The sequence below is a fragment of the Mirounga leonina genome, unplaced genomic scaffold (assembly GCF_011800145.1).
Source record: "Mirounga leonina isolate KUSES-001 unplaced genomic scaffold, KU_Mleo_1.0 Mir_418, whole genome shotgun sequence".
NCBI lineage: Eukaryota > Metazoa > Chordata > Mammalia > Carnivora > Phocidae > Mirounga > Mirounga leonina.
The window spans coordinates 12,161,645-12,189,416 of NW_023270739.1; the positions used below are offsets into that span (position 1 = coordinate 12,161,645).

Below are 27,772 nucleotides of genomic sequence, written 5' to 3' on the forward strand. Positions count from 1 at the left end.
TCATTGAAGAATAATACAAATAAATGTCAAAATGGGTGGTCTGACAATGAGGACTGAATGAATACAGAAAAGAAAGATAGGGATGTGGCCTGCAGGGAGCTTTTAGGATATGGAGGTGGGAGGTAGTTATCTTTTAATAAATATTAAGTGCCTACTTTTGTAAGGACTTGAGCTGGATACTTATAAATAGGCAGAGTGGAATGATTACTATTTTCTACCCACATCCAGTATAGATATTAGACCCATGAAGGGAACTAGTAATAAAAACTTCACCTTGGGGCAAAGCACCCAATGTGGTAGCAGAGTTCACCTGGCAGAAGCCTTTTCAATGATAAAGAGTTAAATGGCAATTGGTGAAGATGGGCAAGGTAGAGCTTTAAAAAAATACACAGTAGAGCAGCCCGAAGTTGAACCATAGGGTCTTTATTGTCATCTGCAATAGTCAGATTGAAAGAACCTATATGTTTACCCTTAGATGACAGACTTACTGAGTTAACATTTTCCATGACCCCAGAACACAGTATGATTGTCTGGGATTTTTGTGAACTGCAGTAAGAGAGCCTCTCAGTTTGGCCTGTGTTTGGGAACAACTTCCCATCTATGATTTAGGCAATACTGTATGCATTATAAAGGGTATGGTCTCTCTTTTACAGGTGAAGAAAAACCTGAGGATATCTAGTATCTTAAATCAAGTCCTCTGTAACCAGGGAAGATGGATTTCTCCTAACATGAAATACTAATATCAAACAACAATTTGCGAAGGCAAATGAGTTCCAGGAGAGGAAACCCTATTTTAGAGCAACTTTTGAAATCTGTCATATATACTCACATAGAATTTGAGGGAAATAACCACAAATCCTTCACCAAAGTGTGAAAAAGCCAACATTAATCTCTCCCTAGATCTAAAACTGCCAAGCTAAAATTTGTTATCGCTGACTCCTTGACCTAATTTCCTTCTTTGCTTTGAGGGCACATCCTTACATGGGGTCTAATCATTTATTTGCCAAGAGATTAATTAGCTTTTCAGAACCTCTGTGCTAGTTAATAGTCCCAAAATAGACCACTAGTCCCACAGCCCAATGCTTCTTAGGAAGATGGATTATAGGAGTGACAAAATTTGAGCAAGATATATCTGTCAGTGCCTCTACGCTTATGAAAGATGTGACCTCCAACTCCCTTAGCTCAATTGGTCTCTAGTGGGTTGCCTTAATTATGCCCCCCCTTCCTTCAAGATTCCTGGAGGCTTGAGTAGATGAACCTAAGTTTCAAGGTGATGTGACTAGCAATATGATATGGTGAATCAAAGTCCAGGTGCTGTAACCAGAGTTTGGTTTTAATCATGACTTTGCTGCTTTGGTCAGGTTACTTGTCTGGGCTTCTTTTCCCTGATCTCTAAAATGTAGACTGATTGTCCTCATCTCCTAAGATTGTGATGATGATCAAGGAACAATGTATTAAACTGCTTACACACAGAGTAAGTGTCAGTATATAGTAGCTGTTTGTATTGTGATAGACAATTGAAGGCACAATATCTTCTGCCTTCAAGCTATTGAGGCTTGAGAGTAAATTGGATCCACTGGGGCTGTCAGAGCTTCAGGGGAGCTGAGAAACATGGATGTCTTTGACTGAATTGTTGATCAATATAGCAGAATCTAAATTTTTCATACTGTACCCAAATGTGTAAAACATACAGCACTCTATTCCTATAACTTGCCTTGATGCTTCAATTCCCTTTGATGGTAGAGGAAAAATCACAAATTGCCAGTTATTAAAGGTAACTCAGTCTCTTTCCATAATAAAGAGTCTTTTTAGAGTCAATTTAGCCCCTTTAGGGATAAATGCTTAGTCCATCAGGGTGGTCTTCCCCACCATTCCCCTTCCCCAGAGGCTGTGTGTTGTACATGACCTCATGGCAATGTGGAAGAGAGGTGGCCGCTCTGTGAGTGGGTTCTTGGGCTCTCTACTAGGTCTTCACTGGTGTTTTAGGCTCTATACGAATCTCATGTTTTAGTGCCTTCTCATCCTGACTTCTAAACATTGAGTCCCAGGGCTCAGGCTTCAGATATCTTAATCAAAAGTGACCCCCTAGATTGAGTAACTTCAATTACTCCTCTAGTTCTTGTATCATGACTTTAAATATTATGTATATGCCAATTACTCCTAAATTAATATCTCTAGTCTAGACCTCTCCCCTGAACTCCAGGCTTGTATGTATAAGCAATTTGTCTACTAGAAGTCTCCAGTTAAGATGTATAACAGGCATTTCAGAGTTGATGTCCAAACTCTAATTCCTGTTGTTGCCCCTCAAACCTCATCTTTCATCAGTCTTTCCCAACTTAGTTGATGACAACTATATCCTTGTAGTTGCTCAGTTCAAAAACCTTGGAGTCATCTTGAGTACTCACTTTTGTTCATAGCTTGCATCCAGTCTTTGGGGAATTGTTATCTGTACCTTCAAAATATATTCTGAATCTAATCATCTCTCACCATTTCCATTGCTACCACTGTGGTCCAGATTTCCATCATTTCTCACCTGAATTATTGCAGTAGTCTCCCAACCAGGCTCCCTATTCTCATGCTTGCACCCATATAGTCAGCTCTCAACAAAGTATTCAGAGTGATTCTTTTGCAATCTCAATTAGATTATGTCAACTTCTTGCTCAGAATCTTCCAGGGGTTTCCCATCTTATTCAGAGTAAAAGCCAAAATCCTTTCACTTCCTACAAAGGCCTTGTGGAAGTTGTACTCTTTCCCCCTATCTTGCACCTTGATTTCTTCTTCTATTCTTGCCTCCTTAAACACTCTACTCCAGCCAGCTTGGCCCTTGCTATTTTCCAAACATATCAAGTATTCTCCTTCCGCAGGGACTTCATACTTGCTATTCCCTCTCCCAGAATGCTTGGGATTTCTGGCCTTCCACCTCACTTCCTTCAAGTCTGCTCTAATGTCACTTTATTAGGGAGGTTTTCTGTGACAAACCAATTTTGCAATGCAAAACCTAGAAGTTGCCCTCTTCTAACCTCCTTAGGAATATATAACTGATAAATCTTTAAATCTAATATAATTTTGTAAAAAACATTCTTATAATGATATTGTAAGAAAATGATGAAATAGGGCAATAAAATTTCCCTGAGGGACAAAGAAACTTAACAGAAAAATGTTGACCCAAAGCAAAAGAAAATGATTACCCAATATCCCAGTGTGAACTTTCAGAAACTCCATGCTTTAGTTAAATCTAAGAAGGGAAAATACATGGCAGAAGTAGATGAGCTCAGGAAAGAAATGGTCAGATAATAGGAGGTACTAGCTAGATGATAGGAGGGGGTGAAGCATTAAGTGATAGGTATCAAAGAAGAAACAAGAGAAAAACAAAACCATTACAAAAAATGAAGACTAACTTATAAGAAGCACAAGCAAGATGAGGCATGACTGCAAGCAGTTAGGGGCTCTTTCTAATAGAGATTAGAAATGAGAAAAGAAAAGATGAAACAGAATAAAAGAAAGACATAAAAAAGACTAGAGCAAATGGCAAATAATAGAAGATAGGCAAAATACTTAATTCTCCCTTAAGAAGAAAAGCAAAACAGTGGAACATAGAAATATTTATAAGCAAAATTTTAAAATATATTTTTTTCTGAGAAAAAGTCTTTTTGACTTATACATAATAATTTAGGGAAAATTTGCTCAATAATGGCCAACACAATATTCTACTAAAATCGTTAGACATCAAAAGATAAAGAATATAACTTTGAGAAGAAAACATAGCATAAAATCCTCATGATCTTGGGTTAGACAAAGTACAACACCAAAATCTCTTAGACACAACACCAAAATCACTTCCAGAGAAGATAAAATTGATAAACTAGACTTAATCAAAATTGAAAATTTTTGTACTTCATGAAATTGCACTCCATTGAAATAGAAAGACAAACCACAGAGAAAATATTTGCAAATCATATATCTGATAAAGGACTTGTATCCAGAATATAGAAAGACCTTAATAATAAAAAGACAACCCAATTAAAAAACCCAGTGAGAGAAATATTTTAATAAGCATTTCACCTACAACAGACATATGAATGACTAAATAAATACCTGAAAAGATGTACAAAATCATGAGTCATTAGGGAAATGTAAATCAAAACTGTAATGAGATACCACTTCACATCCATGAAAATGGCTATTATCAAAAGATAGGCTATAACCTATGGTGATTTTACTATAGCCATAGAGAAATTAGAACCCTCAGACATTGCTGGTGGGGGTATAAAATGGTACAGCCGCTTTGGAAAATAGTTTGGTGGTTTCTTAAAAAGGTAAACAAACAAGTAATTCCACTCGTAGGTATCTGCCCAAGAGAAATAAAAGCAAATATTTTTGCAAAGACTTGTATGCAAATGTTCCTAACAGAATTACTCACAATAGCCTAAGTGTAGAAATAATCAAAATGTTCATCAGCTAGTGAATAGATGAAATATAGTAGTCAATTCTCATTATTCATGGATTCCACATGTGCAGATTTGCCTACTTGCTAAAACTTATTTGTAACCTCAAAATCAATAGGAATTTCCTGGCCATTCTTGGATATGCACATGTGCAGGGCAGCAGAAAAATTGAGTCACCCAATAAATATGTCCCCAGCTGAGGTCAGACAAGGCGACACTCTGCCTTCTTGTTTCAGCTCTATTCCTGTACACAGTTGTCCTTTTGCAGTCTATTTAGTGCCATGTTTTTCACTTTTTTTTTTTTTTTGGCGCTTTTGTTGGTGATTTTGTTTAAAAAAGTATCCAGGCCTAGGGCTGAAGTGCTAGCTAGCATTCCTAAGCACAAGAAGGTTGTGATGTGCCTTGTGGCAAAAAATACATGTGTTAGAGAAGCTTCATTCAGGCATGAGTTATAGTGCTGTTTGCCATGAGTTCGATGTTAATGAATCAACACTAAATAGTAAATATGGTGTCATTAGACAAAAACACACACAAAACAAGTTTATATATTATTAGTTGATGAAAATGACGTGTTGCAGGAACCTAACCTTGCATTTCCCCTACAGTCAGTAATTCAGTATTCACTAAATTCAGTGTTTGAAGCAATTTTATAGAACATAAGTACCAGGAATAATGAGAATAGACTGTGTATCCATACAAGAGAATACTGTTCAGCAGTTAAAAAGGACCAAACCACTGATAGATGCAACAACATACATGAACCTCAAAAACATGCTGTGTATGTAGGAGAAATGAGAAATTGAGACCCCAAGGAACATGCCAATTCATAAATATACAATTAGAAAATTTTATTATTGAGTGAAAAAAATACCAGAATGCATACAAGTTACTCACAAGTGGCTAAAAAGCTACAGTTGTTATACATCATCCTACTTTTAATAGAAGCAATTTTTCAATTTGTGTTATAGGTACATTGAGCTTACTCTGACATCATCTTTTTCACAATTCTTTATCAGGCTTACTCTGAAGTCCTGATTTTCATAATTTATCAGGCTTACTTTCATATTCTGTTCTTCATAATTTTTATCAGTACCACCTATGGTTGCCTCTGTCCGTGCACCTGGTACATATGATTAGTTACACGCTTCAACGTTCCTCAGTAACATTTCCCACTTGTAAAAGAATCCAGATGCAAAAGACTACATATTGCATGATCTCATTTATGTGACATTTCCAGAAAAGGCAAATCCCTTTTAATTTTTTTTATTTTTTCAAAGATTTTATTTTTAAGTAATCTCTACACCCAACATTGGGCTCAAACTCACAACCCTGAGATCAAGAGTCACACAGTCTATTGACTGATCCATCCAGGCACCCCGGCAAATCCTTTTCTAAAATTGAGATATAATTGACATGTACTGTTGTATTAGTTTTAGGTGTACAACATAATGTTTCAATAGATGTATGTATTGTGAAGTGATTACTACAATAAATTTAGTTAACATCCATCACCACACATAGTTACATTTTTTTCTTGTGAGAACTTTTAAGATCCACTGTCTTAGCAACTTTCCAGTATACAATATTGTTAACCCTGGTCACCATGCTGTACATTATATCACAGGACTTACTTATAACTGGAAGTTTGTACCTTTTGACCACCTTCACCCATTTCGCCTGCCCCCTCACCCCCACTTCTGTCAACCACTGATCTGTTGTTCTCTATATCTATGAGTGGCTTTTTGTAAAATGTTTGTTTCTTTAGATTTCACATATAAGTGAAATCATACGGTATGTTTCTTTTTCTTTATGACTTATTTCACTTATCATAATGCCCTCAAGTTCCAACCACATTGTTCCAAATGACAAAATTTCCCTCTTGTGGGTGAATAGTATTCCATTATATATGTATACCACATTTTCTTTTTTTTTTTTTTAAAGATTTTATTTATTTATTTGACAGAGAGAGACACAGCGAGAGAGGGAACACAAGCAGGGGGAGGGGGAGAGGGAGAAGCAGGCTTCCCGTGGAGCAGGGAGCCCGATGCGGGGCTCGATCCCAGGACCCCGAGATCACGACCTGAGCCGAAGGCAGTCGCTTAACCAACTGAGCCACCCAGGCGCCCTCTTTTTTTTTTTTTTTTAAGATTTTATTTATTTATTTGAGAGAGAGAGAGAGAGAGAGCACAAGCAGGGGGAGCGGCAGGCAGAGCAAGAAGCAGGCTCCCCGCTGAGCAAGGAGACCGATGCAGGGACTTGATCCCAGAACCTTGGGATCATGACCTGAGCTGAAGACAGATGCTTAACCAACTGAGCCACCCAGGTGTCCCTGTATACCACATTTTCTTATCCACTGATGGACACTTAGGTTGTTTCCATGTCTTGGCTATTGTAAATAATGCTATACTGAATATATGGGGGTGCATATATCTTTTTGAGATAGTGATTTTGTTTTCTTTTATAAATATCCATCATGGGGTTGCTGAATCACATGGTAGTTCTATTAATTTTTTTGAAGAACTTCTATACTCTTTTCCACAGTGGCTGTACCAATTTATATTCCCACTAACAGTGCCCAGGGGTTCCTTTTTTCCCACATCGTTGCCAACACTTGTTAGTTCTTGTTTTTTGAGAGTAGCCATTCTAACAGGTGTGAGGTGATTATCTCATTGTGGTTTTGATTTGCATTTCCCTAATGATTAGGGATATCGAGCATCTTTCCAGGTACCTGTTGGCCATCTGTATGTCTTTTTTGGAAAAATGTCTTTTCAGATTCTCTGCCCATTTAAAAAACCAGGTTGTGCCTTTCTGCCCATGGACAGTGCCAAGTAAGCATCGTTAAAGTCTCCCCTCCCACCACTGTCATGTCTAAGTCAGAGTCTCCGAAAGACCCTGAACAGCTGTGGAAGCTCTTCCTTGAGGTTTGAGCTCTGAAACAACCGATGAGAATCCAAGGAGCCTTTATGAGCAACGGGAACACTTATGGACTGTGTGGTCATGACAGGTCCAAAGTTTGTCATGTATGCCACTGTGGAGGAGTGGATGCAGCCACAAATGCAAGGCCACACAAGGTGGATGGAAGAGTTGTGGAACCAAAGAGGGCTGTCTCGAGAGAAGATTCTCAAAGGCCTGGTGCCCACTTAACTGTGAAAAAGATTTTTGTCTGTGGCGTTAAAGAAGACACAGAAGAACATCATCTAAGATTATTTTGAACAGTATGGGACAAGTGAAATGATTGAAATCATGACTGGCAGATGCAGTGGCAACAACAGAGGCTTTGCTTTTGTAACATTTGATGACCATGACTCTGCAGACAAACTGTCATTCAGAAATCCCACACTATGAATGGCCACAACTATAAAGTAAGGAGAGCCCTGTCAAAGCAAGAGATGGCTAGTGCTTCATCCAGCCAAAGAGGGCGAAGTGGTTCTGGAAACTTTGGTGGTGGCCATGGAGGTGGTTTTGGTGGGAATGACACCTTTGGTCATGGAGGAAACTTCAGTGGCGAGGGGACTTTGTTGGCAGTCGAGGTGGATATGGTGGCAGTGGGGACGGCTAGAACAGATTTGGTAATGTTGGAAGCAACTCTGGAGGTGGCAGAATATCATTATTTTGGCAGTTACAACAGTCAGTCTTCAAATTTTGGACCCATGAGAGGAGGAAATTTTGGAGGCAGAAGCTCTGGCCCCTATGGTGGCGGAGGCCAATACCTTGCCAAACCGTGAAACCAAGGTGGTTACGGCGGTTCCAGCAGCAGCAGCAGCTATGGCAGTGATAGGGGATTTTCCCTGCTGCCAGGAAACAAAGCTCAGCCGGAGAGGAGAGCCAGACAAGTGACAGGGAAGCTACAGGCTGCAACAGATTTGTGAACTCAAGCACGGTGGCGGCAGGGCCGAGCTGCTACAAAGAAGACATGTTTTAGACAACGCTCATGTGTATGGGCAAAAAACTCAAGGTCTGTATTTGTAACTAATTGTATAACAGGTTACTGTAGTTTCTGTTCTGTGGAAGGTGTAAAGCGTTCCAACAAAGGGTTTTAATATAGTTTTTTTTTTGCACCCATGCTGCTGATTGCTAAATGTAATAGTCTGATCATAATGCTGATATATAAATATGTCTTTAAAAAAATAAAAAACAAAAAATAAAAAAATTGATTGTTTTTCTACTGAGTTGTATGAATTCTTTATACTTTTTAGTATTAGCCCTTTATCAGACATATGATTTGTAAACATTTTCTTCCAATCAATAGGTTGCCTTTTCATTTTGTTGGTGGTTTCCTTTGCTGTACAGAAACTTTTTGGTTTTATGTAGTCCCACTTGCTTATTTTTGCTTTTGTTGCCTTTGCTTTTGGTGTCAAACCCAATAAATTATTGCCAAGAGCAATGTCTAGGAGCTTACTACCAAGTTTTCTTCTAGAAGTTTCATGGTTTCAGGTCTTATGTTTGAGTGTTGATCCATTTTGAGTTAATTTTTGTGTATGGTGTAAGATAGTGATTTTATTCTTTTGCAAATGGCTGTCCAGTTTTCTCAACACCATATATTGAAGAGACTATCCTTTCTTCATTATATATTTTTGGCTCCTTTGTTGTAAATTAATTGACCATATATGCATGGACTTATTTCTGGGCTTTATTCTTTCCCATTGATCTATGTGTCTGTTTTTATACCAATACCATACTATTTTGATTACTATTGCTTTGTAACATAATTTGAAGTCAGGAGATGTGATGCCTCCAGCTTTGTTCTTTTTTTTCTCAAGATTGCTTTGGCTATTCAGAGTCTTCTGTGGTTCCATGCAAATTTTATAGTTGTTTGTTCTATTTCTGTGAAAAATACCATTGGAATTTTGATAAGGACTGCACTGAATCTGTAGATTGCTTTGAGTAGTATGGACATCTTAACAATATTAATTCTTCACCAAAAACCCAATGTTAATTCTTCCAGTTCATGAGCATGGAATATCTTTCCACTTATTTGCATCTTTTTCAATTTCTTCACCAGTGTCTTATAGTTTGCAGTGTATAAGTCTTTCACCTCCTTGGTTAAATTTATTCCTAGGTATTTTATTTTATTTATCTTAATTTGGGGGGGGGGCGCCTGGGTGGCTCAGTTGTTGCGTGTCTGCCTTCGGCTCAGGTCATGATCTCAGGGTCCTGGGATTGAGCCCTGTGTTGGGCTTTCTGCTCAGCAGGTAGTCTGCTTCTCCCTCTCCCACTCCCCCTGCTTTGTGTTCCCTCTCTCACTGTCTCTCTCTCTGTCAAATAAATAAATAAAAATCTTTTAAAAAATAAAATTTTTAAAAATTTTTCTTAGTAATCTCTACACCCAACGTGGGGCTTGAACTCATGACCCCAAGATTAAGAGTCATTGACCCTCACTGAGCCAGCCAGATGCCCCTCTTCCTAGGTATTTTAATCATTGTGATTCAATTGTAAATGGGATTGTTTTCTTAATTTCTCTTCATGATAGTTCATTATTCATGTATAGAAATGCAACTGATTTTTGTGTATTGATTTTGCATCCTGCAACTTTACTGTATTTATTAGTTCTAAGTTTTTTGATGGAGTCTTTAGGGTTTTCCATATATAATATGTTATCTACAAATAGAAATAGTTTTACTTCTTCCTTTCTGATTTGAATGCGTTGTATTTTTTTTTTTTTCTTTCCTAACCCATCTGGTTAGGACTTCCAGTACTATGTTGAATAAGAGAAAAGGCAAATCTTCTAAAGATAGAAAGTGGATAGAAAGTAGAAAGTTAAGGTGGTTGCCTGGGACTGGGAGTTGTGAATAGGGATCGATTGCAAATGGGCAAGAGGGATGTTTTTGGGGTGATGAAAGTGTTCTAATAATGGATTGTGGTAATGTTGCAGAACTATGTAACTATGAACTATGTAAATTTGCCAAGAATTATTATATTGTACACTTGAAATGAGCAAATATTATGGTATGTAAATTATTCCAGAGAGAGAAATAAGGAATTATTTAGGCAGCCAGGTAAAAACATCAAGTCACTTTTAAGGGAAAGAAAATTAGCTTCTCCTCAGAAACATATGACTTCTCACAGAAACATTCAACACCAGAAGACAATGAGATAATATCTACAAAACACACAACGCAAGAAAGTGTAGCCAAAATTATTGAATTGAACCAGTCTTTTTCCCATCTCCCATGATCTTCTGCAATGTGACCTTGCCACTCGCCCATTAAGAAGTGGGGTCTAATTTTTCTCCCTTGGAATCTGGGTGGGCCTTAGGGACTCTCTTGTAACCAAGAGAATGCAGTTGAAGTGATGTTGGTGACTTCCAAGTCTAGGTTAAAAGAAGTCTTGCAGCTTCTGTGTATGTCCCTTGTAACACTCCCTCCCTAGAATCTCTCTTAGGATGCTCCCTTTAAGAACCCAGGTACCAGGCCATGAGAAGCCAAACCACATGGAGAGCCACATGGGGATGCCCTGGTTGACAGCCCCAGCTGAGCCCAGGTTTCAAATCATCCCAGCCCAGGTGCCAAACTGAGTAAAGAAGACTCCAGATGATTCCAGCCCCCAGCTGTTTCAGTGCCCCCCCCCCCCAGAAGTTATAGTCTTTTCCCCAGCTGAGACCCCAAACCTGATAGAACACAGATGATTCATGCAAATCCTGACCCACAGAATCTGTGAACATGTAACATGGTTTGGTTTCCCGCCACTAGCTGGGGTGTTTTGTTAAGCCACAAGAGATAACCAGAACAGCAGGACTATGACAGAGGTGATACTGTGTTCTTTGCATTTCGAACAGTCATTTGGCTCATGATTTCAATCTGTCTCATTACTCATGATGTTCATTTTGATCACTTGTCTAGGTGGTATCTACTATAAAATTACTCTTCCCTTTGTAATTAGTATTTTGTGCAGAGGTATTGTGAGACTTTGTAAATATTCCCATTCCTCATCAAACATTCAATTAATTTGTTTAGTTAAATCAATATGGGCTCATGGATTTCTCTTTTATTCAATAGGTTATCATTATTTATTTTGATGCTCAGACTGGCCTAGATTTGGCTAGCGGGAGCCCGTTTTAAGTTGCCTCCCATGCCCTTTTGACATGTGCCTGTAACTCTCAAGCAGTTTCTAACTTCCTATACAAGATGTTCCAACTTTATCTATGGTATGTGGAAACCAAGATCTGGCACTGGGTAGGCTCATTGCTGTTAAGTTGTACAAACACACATTTATTGATATCTTAATAAAATCTATATTTCTGTATGTCTCTATATTGACAACCATAAGTTTACACCAATACCTCTGATTTGAAATTAATGCCATAAGATTCATTTTTGCCTTCTCCCTTTCCATATTTATTTGTCCTTTCTCTGACAATGAGACACCTGGTTCCCATTACCTTTAATGTATTTACTTATTTGATTAATCGCACTCTGTGTAATCATTCTCTCATCGCCAGCATGGCCCCATCTTCCTCTTCCACTTGGGCTTCTGTTCCATGGGAGTGGCCACCCTCCTACACTAACATCTTCTTCACTCCACATGGGCGGTAAAATCCCATACTGCTCCCACCCCACATGAACATCTTCCCCCAACCCTGTGTCCTTACCCTGCTGTGGAAGCCCACTGTGGCATCTAGTGGTCTTGGACTGAATTGTCACAAGGGGAAGAGAAAGAAAAAAAGAAAGGGGGGAACTTACCTAACTTTTTTAAAGTTATGAAAATACATTTTTAAAAAGTTTTTAAGTATAATGCACAAGAGCAAACAAGCTTATCTTTAAGAAATCAAGTATCACATCCATAGTCAATTACAACTACATCTTAGAGCAACATTTGTCTTTGTTTACAAATATAGCAGCGGGTGATAAAACCTAACATCTCAAACAGATTGCTTACTGTTTATAATACAAACACATGGCTATGTCTCAATTCGTATTTTAGGCATTTTAACTTAAAATGCATAGAGAATCACATACATTACATTTGTCATTTAAAAAGTTAATTAAATCACAATTTTAAGAAAAATCAAAGACTGTAGAGGTCAAGGTCACTTGTAAGAAATTGATTTTTTCAGAAGTCTTTGTCACTGAAACTATATAAGTATACAAAGTAATGAGATGTTTCTTTCCCTTTTTTCCTGGAAGAAGGCACTGTCACTGCCTATCACTGAAAAGCAGATACTGATTTATTGCCAGTAAGTAAACTTGATGCAACAATATTACATATTGCATCTAAAGGCAGTTGATAGCTTATCCCAATATAGGACAACCATGATTTACATTATGTATTGGCCTGGATTTTTTTTTTTTTTTAGAGTTTATTTATTTATTCATGAGAGACAGAGAGAGAGAGAGGCAGAGGGAGAAGCAGGCTCCCAAGGAGCAGGGAGCCCGATGCGGGACTCGATCCCAGGACCCCGGGATCATGACCTGAGCCGAAGGCAGACGCTTAACCATCTGAGCCACCCAGGCGCCCTGGATTTTTTTTTTTTAACGTAGTTTCCATAAATAGTAGGTTTTAGAGCTGTATGGCCCATTTGGCTAAAAACAATACAAATCAGGTAGAACTCAAAAAGAGTTTACTAACTCAAAAAAAGTTCACTAATCAAAGCTCAAGAATAAAAATAAACACTGGCTAATGAACTCAGTACCTGACAACAGTTACTGATAAATACTCCAAAACATAAACTCAAGAGGACCACATTTATTTTTCTATACATAGAGCAATCATTTATTTAAATTATGGCAATGTGATTGTTTTCAAAAGTATGTTTATTTAGGGAAGTAGCGATTATAGAAAAATAGTTGAATTAATTTGCCAATGAAGTTGCAAATTCTAACAATAATCCACATCATCTTAGATTTTAAGTATGTGGTTTCATAAAGTAAACAAATTCTCTCAAAAAGCAATTCAATATAATTAATTAAAATAATTGCTTTAAGTTTCCATGAAAACCAAATAAGTATCACATTTGAATGATTTATATTTACATTTTTGGAATCTGGCCAGCGTTGAAGAGGTTGACCAGGTTTTTTATTGCTCACAGCAGAGGCTTGGGCAGTGGAATGTTCAGGTAGGGCATTTGCCATCAAAAATTCATCAGATGGGATGCCTGGGTGGCTCAGTCGGTTAAGCATCTGTCATCAGCTCAGGTCATGATCCCAGGGTCCTAGGATCGAGCCCCGTGTCTGGCTCCCTGGTCAGTGGAGAGTCTGCTTCTCCCTCTCCCTGTCTTTGCATGTGCTCTCTCTCTCTCTCTTTCAAATAAATGAATAAAATCTTTTTAAAAAAATTCATCAGGCATTTTCCTAACAAGAATTTCATTCCTCTTCTCACTTGAGGGTGTGCTTGGTTTCCAAGGAGTCGGGTATGAAAAGGGGAGGAAAAAATGTAACTTTACAGTATCAAGGTTAACATCATCAAAGATAAGTCAGGTTTGATATCCCGTACCCTTAATATGATGTGATGAGAATGACACTCTACTTCTGTGATCTTCCAGCAGTCCCAACCCCGAGTCTACAATGAGAAAAACACCAGACAAACCCCAACGGAGGGATATTCCTCACAATACATGAGCAGTAGTTCTGGGATCAAGGTTATCAAAAACAAGGAAAGGCTGAGAAAATGTCACAGTCTGGAGGTACCTAAAGCAGCACAACAAGTAAGTGTAATGTGGTGTCCTGGATGAGATCCTGGAACAGAAGAAGAAACATCAGAAGAAATCTAATGAAATCCAAACAGAGTGTAAAGTTTAGTTAATAGCACTGTATCAACATTGGTTCCTTGGTTTTGACAAAAATACTATGGTAATATGGTAACAGCAAGGCAAACTGCGTGAGGGTTATACAAGAATGCTTTCTGCTATCTTTGCGACTTTTCTGCAAACCTTAAACTTCTAAAATTAAACAGTTATGGGGGAAAATTAAATGACCAAATATTAGAAAAAAGGTGAGGGTGAATTTCTCTATTGGGGAGTAGGACACATTTACTAACTGCCTAGTGTCTAACTTAGACACACTAAAGAAAAGACTGATAAATCTGACAAGGTTTTAGAAAACTTTTGTTTATTAGTTTGCTAGAGCTGCCATAACAGAGTTCAACTTGGTGGCTTAAACAACAGAAACTTCTCACAATTATGCATGTATGAGATAGCTGTCAGCAAGGTTGGCTTCTTCTGAGGTCTTCCTCCCTAGTTTATAGATTACCATCTTCTGTCTTCACATGGTCTTCCCCAGTGTCTGTGTTCTAATCTCCTTATAAGGACATCAGTCATAATGAATTAGAGCCCATCAATATGACCTCATTTTACCTTAATAACCTCTTTAAAGGACCTATCTCCAGATACAGTCACATTCTGAGGTACTTGGGGTTAGGACCTAACATTGGAATTTGGGAGGAAAACAATTCAGCCGATAACAAATTGCATGACAGAAACCATGGTAAGTAAAAACAAAGATGGCAAACTGAGAAAAATGCTTGCAACTGATATCACAAAGGGTTAATGTCCTTAATATATAAAGAATTTAAGTAGAAAAGATAAAGACCAAGAATCATATTAAAAAATGAACAAGAGATATTGAATAGATTCTTCACAGAAAAAATACAGAGGCATTTGAAAATATCTCTACCTGGCTCATGATAAAATCTCATTTTCCACCTATCAGATTGGCAAAAATCCATGAGTTTGACAATTAGATTATATTAGTAGGCACTTTCATACATTGCCACTAGGAATGCAAAAATGGTACAAGCCTCATGGTAGAGAATTTAGCAATATCAACAAAATTACATATGTAAGTGCTCTTTGACCCAGAAATCTAACTTCTAGGAAATTTTAGCTGTGATGGTGACATTGTGGCTATGTTTTATAAAAAGAAAAGTCCTGGGGTGCCTGGGTGGCTCAGTCGTTAAGCATCTGCCTTCGGCTCAGGTCATGATCCTAGGGTCCTGGGATCAAGCCCCGCATCGGGCTCCCTGCTTGGCGGGAAGCCTGCTTCTCCCTCTCCCACTCCCCCTGCTTATGTTCCCTCTCTGGCTGTGCCTCTCTCTGTCAAATAAATAAATAAAATCTTTAAAAAAATAAAATAAAAAAAAGAAGTGCTTGGGGTGCCTGGGCGGCTCAGTCGGTTAAGCATCTGTCTTCGGCTCAGTTCATGATCTCAGGGTCCTGGGATTGAGCCCCGCATGCCATGGCGGGCTCCCTGCTCAGCGGGGAGTCTGCTTCTCTCTATCCCTCTGCCCCTCTCCCTCCGCCCCTACCCCTGCTCATGCTCTCTCTCTCTAATATATAAATAAAATCTTTAAAATAAATAAATAAAAATAAAAAAGTTCTTAATCATTTCTCATATATATTTGTGTATCAAATCATCACATTGTACACCTTTAAACTTATACAATGTTATATGATAATTATATCTCAAAAGCTGAGAAAAAAGAGTCCTTATAATTTAGTACCTACTGTAATATTTAATGAATTAAATAATATATATAATGTCTTGGGATTTGCCTAAAAGTAATCTGTGGGTGGGGGAGTGAAGATGAGTATAAATGATACAAGACTGGCCTTTAGTTAATAATAGTTAAACCTGGGGGCGCCTGGGTGGCTCAGTTGGTTAAGCGACTGCCTTCGGCTCAGGTCATGATCCTGGAGTCCCGGGATCGAGTCCCGCATCAGGCTCCCTGCTCAGCAGGGAGTCTGCTTCTCCCTCTGACCGTCCTCCCTCTCATGCTCTCTGTCTCTCATTCTCTCTCTCGCAAATAAATAAAATCTTAAAAAAAAAAATTAAAAAAAATAATAGTTAAATCTGGATGATGTGTATGTAAGGGGATTTTTAATTTTTTATAACCATTCTTATTTAATTAAAAAAAAACTTGAAGCCAACTTAAAATGATTCTCACTGGTAAAGATAGGATAATTTGAACATTAAACAGATTATAATGTTCATATATTCATTTAACATGATTCCAATAAAAATAGCAACCATTTTTAAAAATATAGGCAAGCTAAATCTGAAGTTAATATAAAAAATAAGTAATAGTTGCCAATAAAACTCTGAAAAATAAAACAATGAGAAGAAATTAATCCTACCAAAGATTACACATGCTATGAGGTATCAGTGATGAAAACAGTGTGTGCATTAATGGACAACAAACCAATGGAATATAATGGAAAATTCAGAAGATCCAAATATGTATGGGAGTTTTCTGCATGACAGAGGTGGCATCTCCATTTTGTGGAGTAAAAATGCTTTAGTAAAGTAAATAGTGTTATGAAAACTGGGTGATCATTTGGGGGGAAAATGGATCCTTTCTTCACAAAAGCACTAGAGGGAAAATGAGTGAAATTTTTTATCACCTTGGATTTAAGAAGGGTTTTCTAACTGTGACTCAAAATTCAGATGCCATTTAAAATTTGATAAATATGGCTATATAAAAATCTAAAACCTCTTCAAGTAAAAAAAACCATAGTCAAGGATAAATAGTAACCTGGGAAAAATATTTGCAATCCATATTACAGACAGAGGAGTTAATCACTCTACTTATCCACTCACTATGTAAAGAGCTGCTAGAAATTAAGATGAAATGAAACATCAACACAATAGGAATAGGAAAAAATGGGCAAAATATAAGAACAGAGTTCCAAAAGAAAGAAAGACACAAGGAAGGAAGAAGACAAAAATACCTCTTATACATGAAACAATGTTGACCTTCAGTCCTCGTTCATACTAAGAGAAGTGCAAATGTAAACTATATTAAGATACTTTCTGCTCTACCAGACTAGCAAAGATCCAATTGTTCAACAATACCTTCTCTTGGAGAGGTTTCTGGAAATATATACTGTCTTGCCCTCTACTGATGGAATGTCAAAAGATAAACTCTTCTAAAGGGCAATTTGGCAACATCTAACACAATTACAAATACATTTACCCTTCAACTCAGCAATCCCACTTTTGGAAATTTATCCTTAAGATCCACTTGCAAATGTATGAAATGATGAATGTACAAGGTTATTCATTACAGCATCATTTCAATAGGGAAATAATTAAACTATGGTACATCCCACACAATGGAATACTATGAAGTCATTAAAAAAATAAAAAAGAATGAGCAAATGAACTTGTTTGGAAAGATTTCTAAGATGTACCACTAGGTTTTTTTTAAAATTGTTTTTGTTTTGTTAGATTTAATGTTGGCTTTAGACTTACAGAGTTAGTTATATAGAATTTAAACTTTCTTTAGAGTTCTTGATTAGTATACTGCATCAAATTTGCAGCTACAAGCTAACATAAAGAAAGAAGGAGAAAAGTTAGAAGACCACTGAATTATAGTTAAGTTAAAGAACAAGATAGCCAGAAATCATAAAGCTCTAACAAGCTGATGTGTTCAGTGGAGGAGTTTTTATTTTATTTTATTTTATTTTATTTTTTAGTAAAGCGATAGAAGTTTATTAAGTGAAGATACAGAAAAAGCTCTCTACAGTGAGAGGGGTCCTGACAAGGTTGCCTGTGAGGGCCTTTAGGGTTGGTCTTTTATTGAAAGCTAACCAGGGAACTTAAATCTTTTTAACATCTCTATTAGTAACACCTTCAAAGGCTTACTTCCTTTTTAGGGTCTGGTTATTCTTTGTTGGTCACAGGTGATTATCATAAAGACACCCCACATGCCTAGGGCAGGGTGGTCCTCCACCCCACATGCCTAAGGCAGGGTGGTTGGAGGAGTTTTTATATTATTCATATAGCTGGGCCTCTTTTTGTTTTGTTGTTAACAGTACATGCTGTTAGATGATATTCACAGAAGCATGAGTATACTAAATTGTCTTCAGTCACTTTATCTAAGAGGCAAAACTGGATGTCACCAGTTCATTGACTCAGAATTAAATATTTCCTGATCATTCATCATAAGACCATAGATACTGTTCTCCAGTTCTCAAACAGGATTTGGATTCTTCGTTGGCTGAACTGGTTGATTGGTGGAAACATCTTTCCGAGAGGGGTTCTGGTCTTTGACATAAACAATCTTCTGGATGTTATTTTTGTGTTCAGGGGTTGATCTTTGAAGGACTGTTGTCAGCACTACTTTCATCTAACAGTAGGTGTGGACATGGCTGATTTCTATATGTGAACTTTGCTTGCTGTTCTGTGTCCTTTTCCTCGCTCATGGACAATGTTTCTCAAATCAACAGTCCAGGGAAATGTGGAAGGTCCTTGCTCTGTGGGGTCCACCAGTGCCATTGCTCTATTTGAAAATAGACAGCTCATCTTTCACCATGACAAGACCATCCATATGGACCATTGCTGAGGCTCTTTTTTTTTTTTTTAAGATTTTATTTATTTATTTGTCAGAGAGCGAGCACGCACAAGCAGGGGGAGTGGCAGGCAGAGGGAGAAGTAGGCTTCCCGCTGAGCAGGGAGCCCAATGCGGGACTTGATCCCAGGACCCCGGGATCATGACCTGAGCCAAAGGCAGATGCCCAACCGACTGAGCCACCCAGGCGTCCCTCATTGCCGAGGCTCTTAAGGTGGGTACACAACCATTCCTGTTAAGGTCTTGCTGCCCCTGAGGTGTATATTTGAAGGAGCTTGGGTTCCTGCACCTCCCATAGAACTGAAGACCCACAGCTTCATAGTGATTCCAGAATAATCTGTTATGTGAAAAGCAAAATGCAGAAGGGTGAATATATTGTAGTATCTTTTGTAAAACAAAAGAGTTGAAAATAAGAACATACACTTGTATTTTCATAATGAAATGCTAGAATGATATAAAAGAAACTCATAAGTGATGGGGTCAAAGTGGGTAGACAGGAGCAAAGGCAGAACAAGACCTCAGTGTGTACCATTTGGTATAATTTTCATTTCTGAACCATGCAACTGAATTATCCATTCAAAAGAATTAAAAAACTTGGGGCGCCTGGGTGGTGCAGTTGGTTAAGCATCTGCTTTTGACTTAGGTCATGATCTCAGGGTCCTGGGATTGAGCCCTGCAATTGGCTCTCTGCTCAGCAGGGAGTCTGCTTCTCACTCTCCCTCTGTGCTCTCTCTCTGTCAAATAAATAAATAAAACCTTAAAAAAAAAAAGAATTCAAAAACTAAAATGTAGCATATTTACCCAATTGAATCTACATAGCAGTTAAAATAATTAACTAGATCTATACATATGAAAAAGTGGAAACTTCAAAAGCAAGGTGAAGAAAGCAACTTGCAAAAAGATACAATGGGATATCATTTATGTAAAAAATCTTAAACGTATCCAAAACATTCTATATATTGCTGTATTTATGTATTTATGTGGGAAATATAGAAATTCATGCACCCAAAAGATCACACAAAATTCTTGGTGAGGCTATCCCTGGAAAGGAAGGGAAGAAGTTGAAATTGAAGAAGAAAACAAAGGGAAGGTATTAGCAAATGTTAATTGTTTTACAAAATATCAGTGAATCAATTCTCTAGAGATATGCTGAATGTTTTTGAGCAAGATAATAGTATTGTTTGAACTGTCCTTGGGAAGACTGATTTTATAGCCCACTATTAGATGAAGTGAGGAGAAACTAAGAGAGACAATTTAGGAAGCTAATATCAATAATTTAGATGAGAATCAGTTGCATATCTATACACCAACAACAAGACAGAAGAAAGAGAAATTAAGGAGTCGATCCCATTTACAATTGCACCCCAAACCATAAGATACCTAGGAATAAATCTAACCAAAGAGGCAAAGAATCTGTACTCAGAAAACTATAGAATACTCATGAAAGAAATTGAGGAAGACACAAAGAAATGGAAAAACGTTCCACGCTCATGGATTGGAAGAACAAATATTGTGAAGATGTCAATGCTACCTAGAGCAATCTACACGTTCAATGCAATCCCTATCAAAATACCACCAACTTTTTTCAAAGAAATGGAACAAATAATCCTAAAATTTGTATGGAACCAGAAAAGACCCCGAATAGCCAGAGGAATGTTGAAAAAGAAAAGCAAAGCTGGCGGCATCACAATTCCGGACTTCCAGCTCTATTACAAAGCTGTCATCATCAAGACAGTATGGTACTGGCACAAAAACAGACACACAGATCAATGGAACAGAATAGAGAGCCCAGAAATGGATCCTCAACTCTGTGGTCAACTAATCTTCAACAAAGCAGGAAAGAAGGTCCAATGGAAAAAAGACAGTCTCTTCAACAAATGGTGCTGGGAAAATTGGACAGCCACATGCAGAAGAATGAAACTGGACCACTTCCTTACACCACACAAAAAATAGACTCAAAATGGATGAAAGACCTAAATGTGAGACAGGAATCCATCAAAATCCTTGAGGAGAACAGAGGCAGCAACCTCTTTGATCTCAACACAGCAACTTCTTCTTCTTCCTAGACACATTGCCAAAGGCAAGGGAAGCAAGGGCAAAAATGAACTATTGGGACTTCATCAAGATAACACCCAGAGAACAAATAATCCAATCAAGAAATGGGCAGAAGACATGAACAGACATTTCTGCAAAGAAGACATCCAAATGGCCAACAGACACATGAAAAAGTGCTCAACATCACTCGGCATCAGGGAAATACAAACCAAAACCTGAGTGAGATACCACCTCACACCAGTGAGAATGGCTAAAATTAACAAGTCAGGAAACGACAGATGTTGGCGAGGATGCGGAGGAAGGGGTACCCTCCTAAACTGTTGGTGGGAATGCAAGCTGGTACAGCCACTCTGGAAAGCAGTATGGAGGTTCCTCAAAAAGTTGAAAATAGAGCTACTGTATGACCCAGCAATTGCACTACTGGGTATTTACCCCAAAGATACAAATGTAGGGATCCGAAGGGGTACATGCACCCCAATGTTTATAGCAGCAATGTCCACAATAGCCAAACTATGGAAAGAGCCTAGATGTCAATCAACAGAGGAATGGATAAAGAAGATGTGGTATATATATATACAATGGAATATTATGGAGCCATCAAAAAATTGAAATCTTGCCATTTGCAATGACGTGGATGGAGCTAGAGTGTATTATTCTAAGCGAAATAAGTCAATTAGAGAAAGACAATTGTCATATGCTCTCACTGATATGAGGAATTTGAGAAACAAGACAGAGGATCATAGGGGAAGGGAGGGAAAAATGAAACAAGACGAAACCAGAGAGGGAGACAAACTATAAGAGACTCTTAATCTCAGGAAACAAACTGAGGGTTGCTGGAGTGGAGGGGGGTGGGAGGGATAGGGTGGCTGGGTGATGGACATTGGGGAGTCTATGTGCTATGGTGAGTGCTGTGAATTGTGTAAGACTGATGAATCACAGACCAGTACCCCTGAAACAAATAATACATTATATGTTAATTTTAAAAAAATAATAATTTAGATGAGAAAAAGTGAAGGACTGCATTAGAATGAAAGCAATGGGAGTGTCTGTGTGGCTCAGTCGGTTAAATGTTTGACTCTTGATTTTGGCTCAGGTCATGATCTCAGGGTTGTGGGACTGAGTCCCGCATTGGGCTCCGCACTGGGTGTGGAGCCTGCTTAAGATTCTCTTTCCCTCTCCCCCTGCCCCGCCCCCCTAAAAAAAATGAATGAAAGCAATGATGCCAGGAAGGAGTGGAGAGATGACTATGGCAGGCAAAACAATGACCTCCAAAGATGTCCACATCTGAATCCCCAGAAACTGTGAATGTGTTATGTTACATGACCAGGGGAGTTAACGTTGCAGATGGAATTGAGGTACTAATCAGCTGACCTTAAATTAGGGAGGTTATCCTGGATTACATGGGTGGGACCAGTGTAATCACAAGGATCCTTAAATGGGGGAGAGGGAGGCAGACGATTCAATAGGTTGTTGCTGGCTTTTGGTAGAAGGGAGCTCAAAGCTAAGGAATGCAACAGGCTCTAAGAATTGGACAAGGTAAGAAACGAATTCTCTCCTAAAGCCTCTGCAAGGAATGCAGCCCTGCTGACATATCTTAATTTTAACTCAGTAAGATTGGTTTTAGACTCCTGACCTGTAACACTGTAAGATAACAAATGTATACTGTTTGGGGCAAAAATTTGTGGTTATTTGTTGGATCAGTGTTGGGAAACTGAAATGTGGCAAGGACATTTAATAGAAGTAATGATTCCATAGGTCTTATCAGATTTCTAAGTATCAATGTCTAGGAGGAAAATATAATGTGAGTCTGGGTTTAGGGGAAGAGACTAGAACTGAAGAGAGACAGCTGAAGCTCTGGAAGTTTATGTGATGCTAAAGAAACAAGTGTAACAGTAGAGAAGGTGAAGAAAAAAACCAGAGGAACACCTACATTTGGGGGCCAAAAGGAGAAAGGAGCCATCAAAGTAGGAAGATGTGGAGTGGTCAGGGACGTGTCCATTAGAACCACACCACCTCAGAAAACAAGGGGAAAAAAAGCTTTAAGGACGTGGGAGAAGGAAGCAGATAATAGTTTTAAATGTTACAGAAATACCAAAAATGACACAGTTGTCCACTTACTTTGCACTTGTCCACTTACTTTGATAGCTTAAAACAACAACAACAAAAACCCCAGAGACCCAGGCACTGCCCCCAGACCACTTAAATCAATCTCTGAGGCTGAGGACCAAAACTCAGGTGATTTTACTCTGCAGTGAGGATTGAGAACCAGTGGCGTAATTGTGAAGTGGGCCTTTTCCTGTCACCCAGGCATTGACACTAGGACCTCAGCTGCAAACTGTAGATTCGAGCTCTCCCCGAAGAGAGGCACCAGCTAGATCCCTGCAGTGGTGGGAGTGGAAATGGGGAGTTTGTATGGGGAGAAGCTTTCCTCTCTCTGAAGCCAAGAGAGAGGAGGTCCCCAAAAATCACTTGTAAATATTGGGGGTGCCTGGAGTAAGAGAAGAATATCTTATTCCCACTCTTTCATCTGCTTAGAGAGGGGCTTACACGTCTGTCCCTGTGCCTACCTGAGCAGTGGAGAGAGAATGGAGAGGCCAGGTTTTCCCTCTGGGAAGCCAAGAATTGCTTGGAAAGTTGGTTGTGGGACCATATATGTGTGGTGGGGGCAGGGGTAGGGAGTGGGAAGGGTGGTCAAAAAGTACGTGAATTGTCCATATCTTTCTAAACTTCTCCTCAAAAAAGCTTTCTGTGGCCTCCAGTGTAAACTGGCTTCCCTTGTCACCTGTTCTGGAACAGTTTCCGAATGGAATACTTTGGAGTATTTATTTTAGTGTAATTATTTGTCCACTTCTTTATGAGTGTTATTTTCACAAGGGTGGGGGTCATATTTTTGTTTTTGTTTTTTAATCTCCTCCATTGCATCTCCCCCTGGCATTTGCTAAAGTAAGCATTTGCTAAATTTAATTGGATGATTGAATGAATTTTTAAAAGGAGAAGGGGATTTTTGACAATTATATATTAAAGTACAAATATATACACAATATAAGCATTAAAAATACTGGCTAGAGGGGTACCTGGGTGGCTCAGTCGTTAAGTGTCTGCCTTCAACTCAGGTCATAATCCCAGGGTCCTGGGATCGAGCCCCACATCAGGCTCCCTGCTCGGCAGGAAGCCTGCTTCTCCCTCTCCCTCTGCCCCTGCTTGTGTTCCCTCTCTCACTGTGTCTCTTTCTGTCAAATAAATAAATAAAATATATTTTTAAAAAATACTGCCTAGAGGGGTGCCTGTCTGGCTGAGTCAGAAGAGCATGTGACTCTTGATCTTGGGGTCATGAGTTCGAGCCCCAGGTTGGTTGCAGAGGTTACTTTAAAATAAATAAACTTAAAAAAAATACTGTGTAGATACACACAACATGTTAACATTGATTTCATTTTAGTCATAGGATTTCAAGTTATTTTTATTTTCTTTGTAATTTATAAAAATTTCTACAAAGATGTTAACTACTTTTCTAATCAGAAGCAAGGAAATCAAATACTATAAAATACACCTGCGGGGGTACCTGTTAATGCTAGGCCCTGGGTCCCATCAGAAAGGACTGGGCTTGAGTTCTGCCTCTGCTCCTTACCACCCCTGTGACCTGGGGCAAGCCATTACCTAGCGACATCCCTTTCTTCATCTGTAAAGTGGGGATAATCAAAGAATCTCTGCAGTAGGTGGCGATGAGGAGTTAAATGGGAGAATACACGTAGCATTTGGTACTGGATGCTTCTTAAGAGTCGACTATTGTTAATACTTTGGGGGAGGTATTTCTTTCCCTTGGCACTGTAGTGAGTTTCTACTGTAAATATGTGTGTAAATTCATTAGGTTGTAGTTAATAATACTTAAATGCTAAACTTCGGCTTTGACCAAAAAAAAAATCAAAAAATAATTCAATGCATCACCAACAGGTGGCAGCATATCACCGTTTTTCCACAACATTGGGCCTGCTATGTTGTCCTTGCCGGACAACTGTCCCTGTTCCAATCTGTTTTAAAAGGAAGAGAATTTAGAATTTATCCAATTTATCTCCTTCAAATGACATATATGGAAACCTGGAAATGAGGTAAAAAACAAACAAACAAACAAAGAGCACAACCTATTTGTTTGCCAAGAAAGAAGGTTGGGAGAAGGGGTGGGAAAAACAGTCTGTACTTCACATTGAATTTGGGTTATTTCCACAATATCCCTTTGAGCTAATCAAGTAAACTTAGAAAATATGGTAGAAAACATTTTCTAGTTCTCAAATGGAAACATCACTTTGGGGAGCGAGGAATGTATTTCCTAGTTATGCTAAGTAAATGGTTGGTGAGCCTTAAAACACAGAGATTCCCCTCCCCCACCTCCTTTTTTTTTTTTTTTTTTAGTATTTTCCAGTTGACAGAGGCATCACCCTTCGTTATGTCAATAGATCCTCACAATCTGGGGTATGGGTTATCATTTCTATTTACGGACTAGGAAATAGAAGTTCAGAGAAGAAAATACCCTTTTACACAGGGGACACAAATTCAAATCCAGGCCATTCATTCATTCCTTTGTTCATTCATTGAAAGCAAGAATTTGTGAAGTTCCTGGTATGTGCCAATACTATGTAGCTGCTGGAGATGCCTAGGCTAACCAGGAACACACTTCCAAAAGATCTTAGTCTTCATCCTAATAGGGCTACAGGGTCTAAACTGCAGGAAACCAAATTCCTGCCTTTTTCCACCACATCTGCACAGTGGTCTACACACCTAGTAGGTACCCAACAAGTATCTGTTACATCGAGCAGCCTGGGAACATCCCCAAAGGCCCTTGAGATCACAGAATTGCAATGAGGGTTTTACTGATGGTCAAATATTACAGGCTTAGAATTATTTTTTAAAAATTTGTATTCAGTGTAGACAAAAAAAAATGGTTCACTCATTTCTCCCATTTCCTACGCCCCACCTCTGGTAACACCAATCTGTTTTTATGAGCTTGGTGTTTTGTTTTGTTTTTTAGATTCCACATATAAGAGAAATCATATGGTATTTGTTCTTCTCTGACTTCTTTCACTTAGCATAATGCCCTCCAGGTCTATCCATGTTGTCTCAAATGGCAAGATTTCATTCCTTTTTGTGGCTGAATAATATTCCATTGTATATGTATCGCAATTTCCTTGTCCATTCATCCATTTATGGGCAGTTAGTTTGTTGTAACATACATCTTGGTTATTGTAAACAATGGTACCATGAACATAAGGGTGAATATATCTTTTCAAATTAGTGTCTTCATTTTCTTTGGATAAATACCTAGAAGTAGAATTGCTGAATCACATAGTAGTTCTATTTTTAATTTTTGAAAACAATACTGTTTTCCATATTGGTTATACCAATATATATTCCCACCATCAGTACACAAGGGTTCCCTTTTCTCCACATCCATGCCAACCGTTGTTACTTCTTGTTTTCTTAATAATAGCCATACTAACAGGTGTAAGGTGATATCCCATTGTTGTTTTGAATTGCATTTTCCTGATAATAAGTGATGTGGAGCATCTTTTAATGTACCTTTTGGCCATCTGTATGTCTTCTTTGTATAAATGTCTATTCAGATCTTCTGCCCATTTTTAAATCAGATTGGGGTTTTTGCTATTGAGTTGTATGAATTCTTTATATATTTTGGCTATTAGCCCCTTATTAGTATACAATTTGTAATTATTTTCTCCCGTTTAGTAGGTTGTCTTTTCATTCTGTTGATAGTCTCCTTGGCTGTACAGCAGCTTTTTACTTTTATGTAGTCTCTCTTGTTTATTTTTGCTTTTGGAATCAAATTTTAAGACTCATCACCAAGACCTAGGTCAAGGAGCTTACTGCCTATGTTTTCTCCTAGGGTTTTTACGGCCTCAGGTCTTATGTTCAAGTCTTTAATCTAATTCAAGTTAATTTTTGTGTATGGTGTGAGGTAGTCATCCAGTTTCATTCTTTCGTGTATGGCTGTCCAGTTTTTCCCAACACCATTTGTTGAAGATACTATCCTTTCCACATTGTATATTCTTGGATCTTTTGTGATAAATTAATTGACTGTATATGCATGGGTTTATTTCTGGGCTCTCCATTCTGTTCCATTTATCTATGTGGCTGTTTTTATGACAGTACCATACTGGTTTAATTACTATAACTTTGTAATATAGTTTAAAATCAAGGAGTGTGATGCCTCCAGTTTTGTTCTTTTTTTCTCCAGACTGCTTTGGCTATTTGGGTCTTTTGTGGTTCCATACAAATTTTAGGATTGTTTGTTCTATTTCTGTGAGAAATACCATTGGAATTTTGATAAGGATTACACTGAATCTGTAGATTGCTTTGGGTAGTATGGACGTTTTAACAATATTCTTCCAATTCGTGAGCATGGAATACCTTTCCATTTATTTGCATCTTTTTCCATTTCTTTCACCAATGTCTTATAGCTCTCAGTGTACAGGTCTTTCACTTCCTTGGTTAAATATATTCCTAGGTATTTTATTCTTTTTGATTCAGTTGTAAATGGGATTGTTTTCTAATTTCTTTTTCTGATAGTTTGTGATTAGTGTATGGAAACAACAGATTTTTTTGTATTGATTTTCTGTCCTGCAATTTTATTGAATTCATTTATTCTAATAGTTTTTTGGTGGACAACTATTTTTTAAATGTCTGAGGATTTGTTTATGTATTTATACTTTCTCATGCTCCAGAAACACTTAGGGGCTGAAAGGTGTCTGCATAGCCAATGAAGTCTTTGTATTTTGCATAATAGCCCACAGACCTCTTTTCAAAATGCCAGAGGAAAGCTGGACCCACATGGTCCCCGTTGGACTGCTAGATGGCAGTGTTAGCACATGCTGTTTTTAGATTCTGGTTTCTAAATCTCAGAGAAAGGAAGAGGCCTTGAGGAGTAGCTAGTCCATTGTCTCCCATTGTATAGATAGGAGAGCTGAGGCCCCCAGAGAGAAAGA

The 27,772-nt window shown here is 38.3% G+C and overlaps 1 long non-coding RNA gene across 3 annotated transcripts in view; it reads left to right on the plus strand.

Moving 5' to 3' along the window:
* LOC117998777 overlaps positions 1–27,772 on the plus strand; it is a 170,951-nt gene that overhangs the window by 9,067 nt on the left and 134,112 nt on the right. Inside the window, exon 3 of one of the 3 annotated variants that reach the window (XR_004676078.1) lies at positions 7,218–8,379. The exons of 1 other annotated variant lie outside the window; for it this stretch is intronic. This is a non-coding gene — a long non-coding RNA (uncharacterized LOC117998777). Of the gene's footprint in view, positions 1–653; positions 2,545–7,217; positions 8,380–27,772 lie in introns of those variants that run through there. One more of the 3 variants, XR_004676079.1, reaches the window with a different exon arrangement.